Source organism: Elephantulus edwardii, unplaced genomic scaffold (genome assembly GCF_000299155.1).
Source record: "Elephantulus edwardii isolate Elephantulus edwardi_28Jun2011 unplaced genomic scaffold, EleEdw1.0 scaffold00233, whole genome shotgun sequence".
NCBI lineage: Eukaryota > Metazoa > Chordata > Mammalia > Macroscelidea > Macroscelididae > Elephantulus > Elephantulus edwardii.
Window position 1 is genome coordinate 1,735,691 of NW_006399983.1, and position 16,844 is coordinate 1,752,534.

At 41.3% G+C, this 16,844-nt stretch overlaps 1 pseudogene; it reads right to left on the minus strand.

Annotated features, from left to right (window-relative positions):
* Positions 1 to 5,523, minus strand: part of LOC102843760 — a 74,929-nt pseudogene extending 69,406 nt beyond the window's left edge.
* Positions 5,524 to 16,844: the final 11,321 nt, after the last annotated feature.

Here is a 16,844-nt window from a genome sequence, read left to right on the forward strand (position 1 = left end):
CTCCTGCTTCCAGGCTTGATTTAGTCGGGAAGCTCCAGCCAACACTGTCCACCATGGGTGCCCATTACCATGATTGGCACATCACTGTCACAGGCTTCAGCATCACAGCAACCACGAGTTACCTCTGTAGAGCAATGCACAGACCAGTGCTCTACCACCTAGAAGAATGTTTGACAGGAAGACAATTTGAACCTGGCCCGAGGGCCACAGGCCCTCAGGCCCTTTGGGCTTAAGGCCGTCTCCTGATTCAAACCCTAGGCCCAGACTGGCTAGCCTCACTCCAGGGACAGAGCAAACCTGCACATCAAGCACATTCCCAGAAAAGCAGTTGACTCCAAAAGCTTGCCATGATTCCTGCACTCCCACCAGCACGTTCCTGCCTTCTGGCAAGGAGAGCTTCCCACGAGCCTGGGGGGAGCCAGCCAAACTAGGAACAACATGGCCACTTCTTCCAGCTGCCTTGGGCTTAAGGCTGCCTCCTGGTTCAAACCCTAGGCCTAGGTTGGCTAGCCTCACTCCAGGGACAGAGCAAACCTGCACGTCAAACACATTCCCAGAAAAGCAGTCTGTTTGGAGGCCACCAGAGATCTCAAAAAAGATGTTGTTGCTATTGCTATGTGCCTGTGACTCACAGCGACCCTATATATAATAGCTTTGAAGCCCGCACTATTCTGAGCCATTCTCATTGATTCCAACATACCTATCCTCATTTTCCCAGTAACCGTATCAATTCATCTCATTCAGGTTCTTCCTCTCCTGCACTGTCCCTCCACCCTTCCAAACGTGATGTCCTTCTCCAAGGATGGGTAGTTCTTGGCCATGTTCCAAAAGTATGTAAGACAGAGCTTTAAAATCTTAGCCTCCAAGGAGAAACTTGGTTTCACCCTCTCCAAGACAAACATATTTGTTTTCTTAGGGGTCCACGGTATGGTCAAGGCTCTTTCCCAACACCACAATTCGAAGGAATTGAATCTTATTCTGTCATCCTTAGTCATTGTCCAGCTCTCTGATGCATAGCGAGTAATTCCAAAGACCATGGCCTGGATCAGAGGTGCCTTAGTCCCTAGACTGACATCATTGCTTCTCAGTATTCTGGAGAGGTCCCTGATGGCATATTTGTCCAGTGCAATTCGTCTTTTGATTTTCTGACTGCTAGTGCCAAGAGTGTTGACAGTGGAGCCAAGCAAGCTATAATTGTTTTTTTTAACCTATAATTATTAAAACCTCAATCTCTTTTCCGTCTATCATAGTGATGCCAGTTGACTCACTGGTGAGAGTCATTGTTTTCTTGATGTTGAGATTCAATCTACATTTAAGATTACAGTCCTTGACCTTCTGCAGCAAACACTTCAGATCCTCCTCAGTTTCAGGAAGCAGGGTTGTGTCATCTGCATAACACAAGTTGTTGATGGGCCTTTTCCAAACTTTATGCCACATTCCTCCTATAAAGTCCAGCCTTCAGGATGTTCTGTTCAGCGCATAGATGGAAAAGATATGGAGATAGGACACATACCTGACACATTCCTTTCCTGATTTTGAACCATGCAGTGTTTTCTTGCTCTTTTCTGAGGAATGCTTCATGGTATGAGTATAGATTTCACATGAGCACAATCAAGTGTTCTGGGATTCCCATTTTTCTCAAGTTAAGCCACAATTTGTTGTGATCCACACAGTCAAATGACTTTGCATAGTCGTTGAAAAAACAGCTACACATTTCTTTGGTACTTTTTGTTTTCAGCCAAGATCCACCTGACCTTGGCGATAATGTCTCTAGTACCATGACATCTTCTAAGCCCAGCTTGTACTTCTGGCAGTTCTCCAGTCATTTCTGGAGTATCTTCAGCAGAATTTTGCTTGCGTGTGGTATTACTGTTATTTGATTATTTCCACACTCTGTTTTATCTTTTTTGGGGAATGAGGATAAATATGGATCTCTTCCAGTCAGTTGGCCAGATAGTTGTCCTCCAGATTTCTTGACACAACCTGGTGAACACATCCAAGGCACCATCTGTTTGTTGAAATATATCATTTGGTATCCCATCAATTTTTGGTGCTTATTTTTGCCAAGTCCTTCTGAGCAACCTTCATTTCAGATAATAGTCACATAGCAAGATGAATGAAGGGACAGATAATATTCAGTGATACAATGATCAGCAAAACATCACTACAGGAAGAGAAGACACAAAGATATATAGAAAGATTAACAGACCTCCGAATTAGAGGAGGGAGTGGGGAAAGGTGCAAATACATTGTGGATATTGAAAAATTATTGGTTGAAATGTGCAGAAATGATTGAATGAAAAATAAATTTGCTTTGTAAACCTTCACTAAAGTCACAATGAAAAACTTGCAGACAAAGAAATTTTAAAAAGAAAGCCAAAATCTTTATTTTGTCAAAAGACATTTTTAATAAAGTGAAAAGTCCAATTGGGAAGTCTGTATCAAATATAACTGATACAAAATTACTGTCTACAGCATTTAAATGAACATTTTATTTTCGAATCAGCAAAAAGAGAAAACTCATCAGAAAGAATATTATTCTAGTTTTCTGTTGCTGCATAAAAATTTATCCCCCAAACTTCACAGCTTAAAAAAAAACACTTCTAACCTCACAGTTTCTGCGGGGTAAGCATCGGGACTGCCTTAGCTGTGTGGTTCTGGGTGTCTCATGACACTGCAGACCAGATGTTGGCTGGGGTTGCCGTCCGTCATGTGGATCCATTTCCAAGTTCATTCATGTGGCTGTTTGGCAGAGGCCTTGGTGCCTTGATGGCTGTTGGGTGGAGGCCTTTGTTCATAGGCATGTGAGCCTCCCCACTGAGCTTCTTCTGACATGGCAGCTGGCTTCCCCCAGAGACAGAGAGCCAAGAGAAAAGAGAATGATCAGGATGGAACTGTGATATTCTTTATAACCTAATGTTAGATGTAATATACTGTCACTTAAGCTGTGTTCTATTGATCTCACAGACCAACCCAGATTGTGGGAGAGAATTACACAAGCATGTGAATACTATGACACAAGGATTATTGGGGACCATCTTTGACACTAGGTCCAGCACGTTACCACACACAATTCATAGAAGAAGACAACTCAACTCACTGCCATTGAGTCAGAACCGACCCATAACCAACCTTTCAGGGGGTTTCAGAAGCCATGAATCACAAAGAGGAAATTACCCTTCTTTCACTGGAGGAGCAGCTGGTGAATTTGAACCACAGATCTTTGGGTTGGCAGTGTGATACCCTATCCAATAATGCCACCAGAGCACCCTCATAGAAGAAGAGGAAGTTCAAAATAATCATGATGCTTATGGATAAAATGCCTATTGTATTATTAATTAGGGATAAAAAATTAAAATACTAAAGAACTGTTGCATACCCAAAAGTATGACAACCATTAGTGAGTCTGATAGTATAAAATATTAGTGAAGATATGGGAAAATAGAATACATAGACTGTTGGTAGGAAAATATGTAGACACTAATTGATAAGTTGTTGTTGTTTACTGTCGAGTCAGAATCAATCTGTAACAGAACCTCCAGTGGGTTTTCAGAGGCAGTTAATCCCATGAGAGGAGCTTGCCCATCCTTCTCTGTGGAGCAGCTGGTGGTGGCCTCGAACTGCATGCCTTCAGGATTGCAGCACAGCTTCTTGCCACTAGGCCACGATGTTCATATTTTATGACCCAGCAATTCTACTATGTATTTATCTTATAATGACCCTCTACAAAGTGATCTGGATGAATGTCCTTAAATAAAATTCCTTGAGTGGGTCATTGTTGTTGTTCGGTGTTGTTGAGTCAAGTATGACTAACAATGACCTGATGAACAACAGACATAAACCCTGTCCTGGGCCACCTTCCTTGTCTCTGACACACTGGAACCTATTGCTGCAGTCACTGTGTCTACACATCTCATTGAGGGTCTTTCTTTCCTTCACAGACCCTCCACCTTTCCAAACATGATGTGCCTTTCCAAGTAATAGCTTCTCCTAGTAACATGGCCAAAGTATGACAGATGAAGCTTTACCACCAAAAGTAAAGCTTACTGGTCCATCTGGAAGGGGTCTAAGATCTTCTGCAACTTTGTTGAGTTTCTTTTGAATTGATCTATCCTTTGGTGAGAGTATTGTGTTTAAAAATTAGAGAAAAAGAAAGTTTAAATGAATTAGATCTATCTATCTATCATCCATCTATCTATCTATCTATCTATCTATCTATCTATCTATCTATCTATCTATCTCTATCTCCATCCATAAGGTGTTCTGGTGAAGTAGTCCATAGGGAGTTGCACTACTGACCCAAAGTGATGCCTTTTTAGAAGTTCAAATCTACCAGCAGCTTCGAGAGAGAGAGATGATCTGTCTCCTTCCATGTGATTTACAGCCTCTGAAAACCTCTAGAGGATCTGTTATGAATTGGTTCTGACTCAAAGGCCATTAGCTTTTTTGAGAGTTCTATGTATCAATACGAAATCATGGTGACAGAGTGGTTATGGAGCTTGACTATTTTCCCAAATGTTGCTGGCTTTGGACCCAACAGCAGCTTCAAAGAAGAAAGATGTGGCAGGCTGTTTCCATGAAGCTATTCAGTCCTGGAAACCCTATGGAGCAGTCCTCCTCTGTGCTAGATGATTGCTGTGAGTCAAAATCAACTCAGTGGCAGTGGATTTTTGGTATATTCATTGATTCATCTCTGTTTGCTAATTTGTGTCACTGTGGTGGTTTGGATGTTGTTATGGAAGCATGAATGGCATCCACTTCCTAAACAACGTGTATCTGGAAACTCTATGAACTCTGATAAATACTGATAGTTGTAGAGGGGCTTCAGGCTTTTTGTTCGTAGGATTGCTATGAGTAGTGCTTGACTTGAAGGTACTCAACAACAATGACTAATATTTAAACAATGTTTAAACATTGCCATTAATTTACTATTAATTAATTGCCATTAATGTTTAAACAATGCCATTACTGTTGAAAATATCCATAAAAAAGCAGGCTTCAGCAGAGCATCCAGTCTACGATAGACTATGCATAAGCACCTGGTACACTAATTCCCTAAAGTAGTCCATGAGAACCGTGTGGATCACACAGAGTATGATCTGATATGGTCCTGGGAGATAAGCTGAGGTCCAAAGGCACACAAATACACATGGACTCAAGTGTACCAATGATGGTGAAGATAGTGCTAAATCAAACAAGGTTTCATTCTGTTGAACGGAAGTGATCATGAGCTGGACCTCCATATAATATGTCTACCAACAATATAATGTGTAAGAATATGCACACACTCCAAGCACACAGTGTTTTAGGAGATTTTAGGAGGTACATACATATGGTACTACTTATACAAAATTCTCAAATGTAAAAAGAAATAATGTGTTTTGTGTATGGATATACACAAATGTCTTACTGTTGTTATGTGCTTCAAGTCCCCTGCAACTCATGGCGACCCTATGTACAGCAGCCCGGGAGCCTGCCCTGTCCTGAGCAAAGACTCACCAATTCCAATACACCTACCTCCATTGTCCCAGTGACTGCATCAATCCATCTCATCTGGAGTCTTCCTCTCCTGTGCTGTCCTTCCATCCTTCTGAGCATAATGTCCTTCTACAAGGCCTGGTCCTTCCTGATCACGTGCCCAAAGTATGTGAGATGAAGTTTCAGAATTCTAGCCTCTTAAGGAGAAAGTTGGTTTCAGCCTCTCCAAGACAGACCTGTTGTTCTCTTGGCGGTCCATGTATGTTCAAGACTCTTCTCCAGCACCACAGCTCAAAGGCATTAATTCTTCTTCTGTCACCCTTAGTCATTGTCCAGCTCTCTGATGCATAGCAAGTAATTGCTAAGACCATGGCCTGGATCAGGCACACCTTAGTCTCCAGAGGCAATGGTGATGAAGGACAAAGTTCAGGCTGCTTTGAAGGACTTGGAAAAAAAAAAGCCACAGGAATTGATGGAATACTAATTGACATATTTCAATAAACACAAATGTATGAAAGTATTAAATTTTAGAAAACAAGCATACTTTTGGAGGGGACAAGAGCAACAGAATGTGGCTTTAGTTATGTTTGAGACATATAATGTCCTCAAAAAAATTTAAAACATGAATTGAATTACATCCCTCAAAATTATGTATTGTAAATTTGAAACTCTACTTATGGTTATAATCCTACTTGGGAATAGGTAGTATTTGCTATACTGATGAGACAAGATAGTGTATGAAGTACAGAGTTCATCTCTTTTGAGATTGAAAAAAAATTAAATAAGTAAGCCAGAAAAGAGAGAGAGAGAGAGAGAGATTCAGGAAGCTGAAGGTCTCTAAGGAACTAGGAAACAGGAGCTAAAGAGCCCTGGGTCACACACACACACACACACACACACACACACACACACACACACGGCCTTCTTCTAGATCCAGTGCCCTAAATTTAGATTTATAGACTCCTAAATGATGAAAACATATATTTCTGTTTGCTAAAGTCAGCCATTTGTGGTATTGTTGGTATAACAGCATTACATAACTAAGACAAAGTATATGAGATAAATAAGGCAAACTATTACATCCATTTAAATCTTAGTGGGTGAATCCATGGCTGCAAGGATGATATTAACAATATTTAACTCTGGCACATTCGAGTATTGATCAATCAGAATAGACTGGATGTACTGTTGGGGTCCGGTCTTGTGGTGACAAGACACTGTCTCATTAGTTGCTGATTGAGCTACATCTGAGAATTTGAGAGAAAGATGCGGGTGAGATGGAAGCGGCCTCCAAAGCTGTCAGACAGGTGTGTAGGTAGGTAACAATCTCTTAGTCTGAAAACAGCTCTAATAGACTGCCCTGGGATTCAGCACATGGCTCCAAATCTAATCAACAAAGTGATCTTTTTTTTTCCCCTTCCAATTTTTGTGCGTGTACCATCAGATCTGGCTGGTACAGGAGGAAGAGATTGTCCCTGCTTCTCCAGCAGAGCATCTGGTGGATTCGAACCATGCACCTCTGGGATTTCAGTGCAGCTTTTTGCCTCTAGGCCACCAGAGCTCCCTAACAAAGTCATCTTTAACTTAGATGAAAACAGAGTACAAATACTAGTCAGATTTGCAGGTGACGAAACCAGAATGGATGAGTGATCCCATACCTGACTGAATCATAAGGCCATAAACTCAACAGGTGGTAACGAGCAGCCAATGGAATAAAATTCAAAGAGTGTAAATGCAGCATTCCAATTAGTTTAAAGATCAGTTACTGCTATAGGATGAAGGCATCTGACTTGGCAGTGGCTCATGTGAAAATGTCAGGACTCTGAAGAAGACCTATTGTAGGAAGCTCTGTGGCATAGCGGTTACAGCAGGCACTCAGCGGCTAATGAAAAAGGCCAGTGACTTACTTGGACGCACTAACAGGAGAGAAGAGGCAGTCTGTTTCTGTAAAGATTTATGGCCTTGGAGACCCCGTGGGGCAGCTCAGCCCTGCTCTGCTCTCGAGGACTGGATGGGAGTGCGTTTTATTTTGGTTATAAGACCTTTGATAACCTGGCAAGAGGAGTGCAAATTGGTTTCTGGGGTGTAATCTGAGGATATAAAATGAAAAGCCTCACAAAAAGCTATATATTTTGATTTAGCAATTCTGCTTTTATGAAAGAATACAAAATCAGCAGACAAGTATACAAAGGCATAAATTTTTATCAAACCATTGCTTGTAAGAGGCAAAACAAAATAGACAAAAAAGACAGATGGGGGGAAAGATACAGAACTCAAGAGTGAATCCAAAGGATGCTAGTTAATGTATAATATGTGGTGGAAAAACACGGCCCCTCTCTCTTTCTCTCATTGCTATTGAATCGGAACTGACTTATAGCTGACCCCCGCACCCCTCAGTGGATTTTGAAGGCTGTAAATCGCACGGAGGAGATTGCCTATCTGTCTTCCTTGGACCAAAGGGTGGATTAAAACTGTCAGAGAGGTTCTGCCTTCGAATAGGGTTAATATTGAAACTCCTCATGGATCACGCCACCAGATCTTCCAGAATGTTACATGTTGTTGCTGGGTACTATTGAATTGGAACCAACCCATAGCGCCAGTGAGTTTTCAGAGGCGGCTAATTGCTGGAGGAGACTGTTAACAAAAATCTAAGTGATGAGCACTGAAGCGTGGGCTGTGTGTGCTTTTAAATGGATTTTTTTAAAAATCCATTTTTCTTCGGTAATAAATAATACATCTAAAAAGTTAGTTATAATCAACAATGTGTTTAATGTAGTTATGGTACTACTAAAAAAAAAACCCCACGAAACTACTATTTAAGAAATTTAGGGAGGAGACCAGGAGAAGTAATGAACCCAGTGTATTCTACATGTTCCCTAAAGGAGAATCATGTTTTAGGAGTCCAGAGGAGGGACAAATGGATCAGGGAGAGGCTTGGAAAATACATTCTGCAGGAAAATGTTGAGAAATCAAGGATATTTATCCCAGGAAAAAGAAGATGACTAAGAGAAAGCATGTTGTTTTTAAATGTTTGAGTGGCCTTCCTGTGAGGCATATTGATTCAGAATTGCTCCAGAACAAAGGAGTGGAAGAGTTCAGGAAAAGTACAGTTTGATATAAAGAAGAACATTGGAACAACTAGAGATTGTTACTGTCATTGTTACAAGTTAATTCAGTTAAGGTTCTTTGATTCCTAACAACATAGACTCCAGCCACTACAGACGAGGGTGGGGTGGGGGTGGGGGGTACGTGGGTGTAGAAAGGGGATTTGGAGTGGCTCAGAATTTGGGAAACCCACTCACAGTAAGAGCGGTCTAGGACTCAAGATGTTGTTGTTGCTTTTGTTAGGTGCTGTTGAGTCACCTGTGACTCATAGCAACCCTGTGAACAACAGATCTGAACCCTGTGTTATCTATCCTGTCTGTGCCTGTCACCACCTTTGACACCCTTGAACCCATAACTGCAGTCACTCACTGTGCAATCCATCTTGTTGAGAATTTTCTCCTAAATTGACCCTTTTCCCCTTTCCAAGCTTGATGTCCTTCCTTAAGGATAACATGCCCCAAATACGTAATCCATCATCCATCCACAGGAGAAAGATGGGTAATCTCCTCCCATGTGACTTACAGCTTCTGAAAACCCACTGGATGGTCAGCTATTGATTGGTTCCGACTTGACAGCACATAACAACGTCAGAGTGAAGAGGTAAAGTATCAAGGCAATAACTGAATGTGTAGTGAGTACATAGTACATGAGTACTATAGTGAGTTCTGTTGGTCTAATCCATAGAGAGTTGTACTGCTAACCTAAAGACAGCCGGTTCAAATCCACTAACAGCTCTGCAGAACAAAGATGGACAGTCTCCTCCTGTGTGATTTACAGCGTCTGGAGACCTGTGGGTGGGTCAGCTATGAGTCGGTTCTGAGTGATGGCAACAAGTTTGAGGTTTTTTTAATAATAATTCAGATGAAAATGTTTGGTGGAGCTCCCCAGTTAAAACAAGCTTGGAAGCAGGATGGGCATTCAAAATAGTTTGCCTCCGGAAACTCTATGAACTTGGAGAAATGATGAAAGTCATACAAGTGTTATGGTCTTTTGTTCATAGGGTCACTATGAGTCATCTACAACTGACAGCACTTGACAACAATAACAAGATGAAAGTGAACACTGTGGACTCCATTCATTAACCTTCCACCACAGAAACGTCCCCCCACCCCCAGATCTGAATTTAAATTTGAAGCTAGATTTCACAAAGTGAAGAAGGGAAAGAGCATTCCCCTGTGACCAGTGGAAACTTGGTGAGGTGAAATTATAGCTGTGCTGGACAAGAAGAAGAGAAATCAAAATGATCAATGAAGGTTTGTTGCATGAATAGCTGGATAGATGTTTGGATGTACATACAGATGGATGGAAATATATATGGATAGCTGCATGTATGTGTGTATGGTGCGTAGATTAATTGATAGATGCATGACTGGCTAACCGATTGGACTGGTTGGCTTGTTGACTGGAGGAATGCGTGAATGGAAGGATAGGTGGACAAGGGTGTGGTTGACTAGATGAACCTATGAGTCAATCCACAAGAACATATGAGCCAGTTTACAATGTGCAGAGACCAGGACTTGTTTTCCTGAGAGTGTCTCCACACACAGCAGAACAATTATGATTTATAGTCACTCCACAACATGACTTGGTTTATTTAACTCAGACAGAGAAAAGAAAGGTGTTGTGAAGCTCCATCATTTCTTGCTGAATCAACACACTTGAATGTGGTCAAGTGCTCCAAGGCCAAGCCTGGGTTTCAGTGGTAAACAGACCAGTGCAGCCCTCCAGTGCTGTGTGTGGTGAGCTTTCTCACAAACATGTGCAGAGATACACCCAAAATTCTGTTTGGGTTTTTTCTTTTCCTTTTCACTCTGCAGTGCCAAACTTCTGTTTTGTCTGAATTGTCACTTTTTGGCTTCCCATGTGTGGGAGCCCAAGACTTTTATGAATTAACAAAAATGAGACACTTGGACCCATGATAATGGTGGTAGAAAAACGATTGCTTGAGTAAAGAATAGAATTCATCTGATTAGGGCAAATTATTTACTTGATCATAAAGAGAACGTTGTCCTATTCCTGACAAAAAACAAGCCTTTGGTGGGCAGATTTATGTCGTCCACATGAAATGTGAGTTGCCCTTCCTTTTAGTTTTTATTTTTTTCTCAGAATTTCTTTTTCTTCCAAATATTCTTTATTTTGTTGTTAAGAATACACAGCAAAATATACCAATTTCATACTTTCTGCATGCATAATTTTATGGTATTGATTACAGACCCTTAATACTTGATGGAGTAAATTTATTAACACAATATCCTCAGTTCCTGACTATCTCCACAATGTGACCTTCCTCAAGGTCCTGATATAAATTTCAAGTTATGCCACAAATTTCATCTTAATATAGGGGCTTTTCCTCCCAATACAGGGGCTTTCCAGACTGGGATTTTTTAAAAAATGAGACTAGATCCACATTTGGTATTGGTCTAAAATGTGTCCTTTTCCTCAGTTTTTTAAAATTTCCCAGCTGAAAACGACTTGGGTAACCTTTAGCCTGATGTCTTGGTTTCTTTGTGAAGAGCTGTGTCTATCTTTACACACACAGGCTGTTCCCAAACCTCTCCATTCCCTTTTCATCTTTAATTATGGAAGCTGGAGCTCCAAATACAGGATTTCTCAATCTCCCTTGAGTGAGATGTAGTCTGTGACTCAGTGACTCAGCTCTGGCTGTTGAGAAGATGTCTATTGGGGCCGCTGAGTAACACTGTCTTCTATACATGAGGGACAGATTGAGAGCTCATTGGTGACACCATTCCCCTTTTCTTCGCTTTTGAGTGCAGAGTGATGTCTAAAGTGGTGGTGGCCATCTTGGGATCACAAATTTTCTATATGTAGAAGAAAAGCCAACACTTGGACAAGGAGGTTGTCCTCAGAACAGAGCAAGGAAACACTGCATGGTCCAAGATCAGGAAAAGTGTATATCAGGGATCCATCTTGTCTCCATACCTCTTTAATCCATATGCAGAATGGATCATCTAGAAGGCTGGGCTCTAGGAGAAGAAAGGTGGCATCAGGATTAAAGGAAGACTCATCAACAACCTGTGCTATGCAGTTGATACAACCTTGCTTGCTAAAAATGAGGAGGACCTGAGGCATTTACTGCAGAAGGTCAAAGACTATATAGCCTTCAATATGGATTGAAGCTCAACATAAAAAAGACAGTCTCTTACCACTGGGCCAATTGGCAGTATCATGAAAGGTGGAGAAGAGATTGAGATTGTTTACAACTTCAGCTTACTTGACTCCACAAGCAACTCTTGGAAGCAGCAGCCAGGAACTAAAAAGAAAAATTGCATTGGGAAAATCTGTTGTCAGAGATCTCTCCAGAGTACTGAAGAGTAATAGTGTAATAGTCAGTCTAGAGACTAAGATGCACCTGATCAAAGCCATAGTCTTTGCAATTACTTGCTATGCATCAGGGAGCTGAATAATGACTAAGGATGACAGAAGATGAGTCGATGCCTTTGAGTTGTGCTGGAGGAGAGTATTGAACATACCATGGACTGTTAAGAGAACAAACAGGTCTTTCCTGGAGAGGGTGAAACCAGGCTGCTCCTTGGAAGCAAGGATTTTGAAGCTCCATCTGATATATTCTGGGCATGTTGCAAGGAGGGACCAGTCTTTGGAGAAGGATATCATGCATGGAAGGGTAAAGGGATAGTGCAAGAGAGGAAGACCCTTGATGAGATGGATTGACTCAGTGGCTAGGAAATTGAGAGTAGCTGTGTTGGAGACAACGAAATTGGCTCAAGATAGAACAGGGTTTAGAACTGTTGTACATAGGGTTGCTATGAGTCACAAGCAACTCAAGTGCACATAACAGCAACAACAAGATTGGACAAGAAGAAAGATAAAATGATACTTATTATAGTTAAGCTGTTAGACCAACACTGAGATGATATGTAATGGATGCATGCATTGTTTAAGCTGTTGTTGTTGAGTCCTCTGGTATTTACATCCAGATGCATTTCTAACTGGAATGGTCCACCAGTGGTTGACTGAAAGTTGGTGGGGAGGAACAAGAAGTGGAAGGACCAATTTTAGAGAGTGAGAAAAGCATTCATCAGGGTTGCATTCTTTCTCCACATCTATTTAATCTGTATATTGAACTAAGCATCTGAGAAGCTGAACTCTATGAAGAAGAATGTGGCACCCAGATTGGAGGAAGAACTGTCAACAATCTGCATTATGCAGATGAGACAACCTTGCTTGCTGAAAGTGAGAAGGACTTGAAACACTCACTGAAGAGGATCAAAGATTATGACCTGCATTACAGACTACATTGCAACATCAAGAAGGCAAAAATACTCAGCCCCTGAACTGATATGCAACATCATGGTAGGTGGATAAAAGATTGAAATTGCCAATTATTTCATTTTTTGAAGCTTCTTCTTACATACTTTGGGCACGTGGCCAGGAGGGACCAATTCTTGAAGAAGGACAGCATGCTTGGAAAGGTGGAGGGACAGAGCAGGAGAGGAAGACCCCAGATGAGAGGGATTGATACAGTGACTAGGTAGATGTGTCAGAGTCAGTGAGACTGGCTCAGAACAGAACAGACTTTAGAGCTATTGTACATAGGGGTACTAGGAGTTGCGGGCATATTGATGGCACATAACAACAGTAACAACACAACTAGGATCCAAATCAACAGCCTTGGTAGTAGTGGTCAGGAGATCAGGAGATGTATTGAATCATGCAAGTCCACTGTCAGGGACTTCTCCAAATTACTGAGTAGCAATAACGTCAGTTTGAAGGCTAAGGTGCACCTGATTTTAGGCCATGATCTTTTCAATTATTTACTATGCGTCTGAGAGCTAGACAATAAGTAAGAATGCGATAAGAAAAAATTAATACCTTTGAGTTGTGGTGCTAGAGAAGAGTACTGAATCATCCACGGACTGCCAAAATATTCAAACAGATATGTCTTGGAAAAAGGACAGGCAGAACGCTTCTTCAAGACAAGGGCAGCGAAGCTACATCTTACATATTTTGGACATGTTGCTAGGAGAGGCTATTCCATGGAAAGGAATATCATGCTTGGAAAGGTGGAAGATCAATGAAATAAAGGAAGACCCTCAACGAGATGGATTGACACAGTTACTGCAGCGATGGGCTTCACTATGTCAGAGATAAGGATGGCGCAAGATAGGACAGGGTTCAAATCAGTTGTTTATAGTGTCACTGTGGGTGGTACTAGACGATATGGATATCACGTAACAAGAAGACTCAAAATACAAGGAGGTTTGGGTTTCATTCATTTCGGCTCAGTATGTGGTCATTAAGCATTTGTTGAGTAAGTAAGTTACTGAAAGCTTGCTTCTGGAGACTGTTGTTGGTTGGAAAACCAGAGACTTAGCAAATGAAGAACTATAATGCTTTAAGACCTGGCCATATTGTCTGGCTTGTGGGCTTCACTCTTATTCCTATAAAGTCATTTTACAATTGTCTTAACCTCTGTCATGCCAACATATTCCTTAAAATAGTAGAAAAACACCACTTTCAGAAAATAGACTTGGGAAAAAATGAATATTCTCTGGTGACCTTGCAGGCACACTTTTGAAAAGAGAAAATTCTATTGTACCTTGAGATTAGTCCAACAAAGAGTGAGTCTAATTTATGCATGTTTCAAGACCGAGTCTTAAATAGCCTGTGTGGCTATCTGCTCTTATTTTATCTTCCACTGAGTATCGTGAACTTAGTCTTTTACACTCCAGTGTAAACTGCCCTCCCAGGCTTATTCAGACTCCCTCCCTGCACTTTAACTTCCTGCCTGGAATGTCTTTTCCTGTTTTCTCCTACTCAGTTCTTGATACCCAGTGTGAACTTTCCCAGTTCATCCTGATTCTAGGCATCCTGTAACGGTCATTCCTGCCTTTCTAAGAGAGCAGCTTGTCTAGCTGTCTCACATACTGGAATTCTCTCCTCCCCATCGTTTTGTCCCTCACACACTGGGCACAATACCCCATCTATCAGTGTCACCTGTCAGTTTGCTTCTCTGTGATGAGTCATGTGTTGCTATGCTGTGGAATTCAATATAATCACGCAAAGGCATTCAACTCTGCAGAAAAGAACACCTGATGGATATAATTGTGAAGAATGGAAATTCAGAACAATTAATTGTGCCGTGTGGAAGCTGTACATAGATCAAGAAGAGATTGTTTGAACAAAGCAATGAGATAGCGTAGAGTTTAAAAATAGCAGTGTACATCGAAATGGTCTCTTTTCACAATACCTATTTCAAACTGTATGCTGAGTGAATAACTGAAGAAAGTAAACTATGTGAAGAAGAACAAGGATTTGAGGAAGACACCTCAACAACCTGTGATCTGCAGCTAACACAACTTGCTCGCAGAAAAATGTAGGTTCAAAGCACTTAAAGATGAAGCTCAAAGACTGTAGCTTTTGGTATGGACGTCATTTCAACATAAAGAAAATAAAAATTCCTACAACTAGACCAATAAATAACATCATGGTAAAGGAAGAAAAGATTGATGTTGTTCAGGATTTCATTTAACTTGGGTTCACAGTTAACCTCATGGATGCAGCATAAATCTTACAAAGTATTGCATTGGGCAAATCAGCCAAGGACCTCTTTAAAATGCTGAATAGTAAATAGTAAGGATGTAACTTTGAGACTAAAGCTTACCTGATCCAAACCATTGTCTTTTTAAATAGTTTGATAAGCATATGAAAGTTGGACAAATGAATAAAGGAGATTGAAGAAGCATTGATGCCTTTGAATAGTGGTTTTGGTCAAGAATATTTTGGACCTGCAAAAGGACAAACAAATATGTTTTAGAAAATGCATAGGTAGAGCGTTCATCATGGAAAGGATGATAAGACTCCATCTCACAGACTTTGTACATGTGCTCAAGAGGGGACAATTCCTGGATAAAAGCATCAGGTTGGTAAAGTAAAGGCCTATAGCAGAGTGACCGTCACAGTGGGTTCAACCTCAGCATGACTTGTGAGAATGGTGTTGAATTTGACAATGTTTTGTTTTGTTGTAGATGGGGTCTCTACGAGTGGACTCACCGATGGCACCTAATAACGACAATGGCAATATGATGCTGAACAGGCTGCAGTGGAGCTCCCTGTCTGTGCCAGAGTAGGCGAGAAGACCTGGCAGTCTACTTCTTAGGGATCAGAACACTGTCCAGCTCACTTGGTTTGGATACACCAGCAGGAGGAGTTGTGGCTGGAGAAAGATGCTTGGTGAAGCTGGGATCATGGAGCCGGAGAGCAACCTTGGGGAGATGGATTGATACAGCGCCTGTGGCCGTGGACTCTAATTTACTGCTGCTGATTGTGAGGATGACTCTGGGCTGAGGAAGGTATTTTATCTTTTACATAAGGTTATCATGAATCTGGGAGCTCTGATGGCATAGTAGTAAGTTGTGCTGCCAACTTGAAGGCACCTTGTTCTTATCCACCTATTGTTTGTTGCTCAGAGGGAGAAAGATGGGCAGTCTCCTCCTGTGCAGTTTACTGCCTCTGAAAACCCTCTGGAGGGTCAGCTATGAGTTGGTTCTGAGTCGACAGAAAACAATGATGCCACACCAACTCCAAGGGAGTTTGCGTGACAAAACCACCCGACTGAGGCGAAAGCTTCAAGGAAGTCAGCTTCTCCGAACGTGTGCTTTCTCCATGATTGTTCTTGGCCTTTCTGTAATTTCTCTTCTATTGTTTCTTTGTATTTTCTAAGTGGGACAGGGGGAGGAGGCTGTGTCCTTTGCACAAAGTGTTCCTACTAAAACTTTGTTAGATGTTCCCAGGAAGGAACTAAATGGAGGTGACGACTTTTAATATGCAAACATTACCTCCAGTTCTTTTAGCATTACTAAAACTTCTCAAGAATAATATGACTTTAGGGAAATCCATGGATGCATTATAACAAGAAGAATTAATGGTGAAAATCCCAGAGACGACCACCCCAGATATTCCTAGATTTCTAGGGCTTATAAGAACTCCTTCAAAGGAAAAACCCAAACCCTTGCCCCCCACCATGAGAACACCAGGCAGAAGAATTGTTTATCTGTTAGGTAATGGTCGTTTGTAGCAGCCCCCTATTGGGAAAGGCCCTTACAGAATTGCGGAGCCTACAGATAAACCTCTTCCATATACTGGAGAATATGATGAATTTAATGCAAAACACCCTGATGGTTTTGTGTCTTGGGATATATTGTTCAAAAGGTTTGAAAATGACCAAAAGGAAGATGTTATACGAGGTATAGGTGGTAAAATAAATCATGAGACACGAAATT